We start from the raw sequence: 1,358 nt of genomic DNA on the forward strand, positions 1-1,358 counted from the left end.
TTCTTAAAGAAGCATAAGAAAAGAAAGTTTTTAAAGCTTTTAACTATACTAAAACAAGAAGTGTAGCAAAACTTTCAGCCTTAGAATATGAGTTTCAGAATGAATTATATACAGCAAACTCTTTTAAGGAAAAATATCAAGATTTTATAAGAATTCTCTTTCAAAACTCATCAGATTCAGATTCAGAGAAAGAGAATATATCACTTTTCAACTACATTGATGAAAATGATTGAGAATAGCCTGATCTTACATAAGATGAATTAGAGTCAGCTATCTTCTCAAGTTCTGTTAAAACTGCTACAGAGTCTGATTCAATTAATCACTTAATTATTCAAAATACATATTTCTACTTAAAGAATGAATATTATAAGCTCTTTTTCAATCTCTTAAAAAATAAATATTATTCTGAATGCTGAAGAGAAGTCACTGAAGTAATTCTTGCAAAACCTAATAAAAAGATGTCAATTTCTAAGTCATATAGAGTAATATCTCTACTAAACTATCTAGAAAAGATTTTAAAAAAGATAATAGCTACTTAACTATCTTTTACAAGCTCTATTAATAACTCTCTTTTATTCAGTGAATAAATGAGAGATAGAAAACAATATTCTATAATTGACACTTTTCTCTCAGTTGTTTATAATATTTAAATAGCAAAGCATGAAGATCTGATCTCAACTGCAGTTTTTATTGATATAAAAGAAGTATTTAATCATGTTTTAAAGTCAAAGTTAATTCAGACTTTGAAGATGTTAAAACTGTCACTTTCTCTAATAAAATGAGTTAACTGTTTTATATCTAAAAGAATCATACAACTTTTCTTTGATGAAATAAAATAAGATAAGACTGAGATAAAAATAGAAGTACTGTAAGAATCTTCAATCTCATTTATTTTATTTACAATATACACTGCATATCTATTCAAAGATAGAAATATGAAAATAGTGTAATCTCAGAGTTATATAGATGATATTAATCTAGTCTACAGCTTAAAAACTATCAAAGAGAATTTGAAAGTAATTAAAAAAGCTGTAAAGAAAATCTTTGTCAGAGCAGATATCAATTAAATTCAATTTAATATAAATAAAACTAAGTTAATTCATTTCTTTTCTAGATTCAATAAGAAAGAACTATTCCTAACTTCTTTAAATAGAGAGATTAAACCCAGTTTAAATGTTAAATAATTAGAAGTATGATTAAACTCTAAGTTGAATTTTAAATATCATATTCAACAAAGAACTGTTAAGACAGAAAGACTATTAAATAACATTATTAGACTATCAAATACAGAGAGAGATCTATTCTTCCAGGCTATGAGACAGTTATATATAGTCTGTATTATCTGGGCTAGCTGATTA

Source organism: Blastomyces gilchristii (genome assembly GCF_000003855.2).
Source record: "Blastomyces gilchristii SLH14081 genomic scaffold supercont1.3, whole genome shotgun sequence".
Taxonomy (NCBI): domain Eukaryota; kingdom Fungi; phylum Ascomycota; class Eurotiomycetes; order Onygenales; family Ajellomycetaceae; genus Blastomyces; species Blastomyces gilchristii.